Raw genomic sequence first — 338 nt, forward strand, 5'->3', positions numbered from 1 at the left:
TGGTCATGGTCAAAGAAGCATACAATTGGATATTTCGATGCGTAAGCGAGGAGCGAGCCCAATGCAAGTGGCACCGTTGCAGAGCTCTCCATGTGCTAAACAGGGTCAGCAGCACCTTTCTCTCCTGGCTCTCTGGCTGTGGGAGCAGGAGCCGGACGTTCGTGCTCAATCCGACAGGCTCTGCTCATCCTGGAGTGGACATGTTCGAAGGAGCATACAATTGGACTTTTAGGTGGGAAAGCGAGGAGTGAGCTCAATGCAAGTGGCACCGTTGCGTAGCTCTCCATGTGCCAAAGGGGCCCAGGTGCAGTTTTCTCTCCTGGCTGTTCAGCTGTAGG

Source organism: Nestor notabilis, unplaced genomic scaffold (assembly GCF_000696875.1).
Source record: "Nestor notabilis isolate BGI_N333 unplaced genomic scaffold, ASM69687v1 scaffold5864, whole genome shotgun sequence".
In the NCBI taxonomy this organism is placed as follows: domain Eukaryota; kingdom Metazoa; phylum Chordata; class Aves; order Psittaciformes; family Psittacidae; genus Nestor; species Nestor notabilis.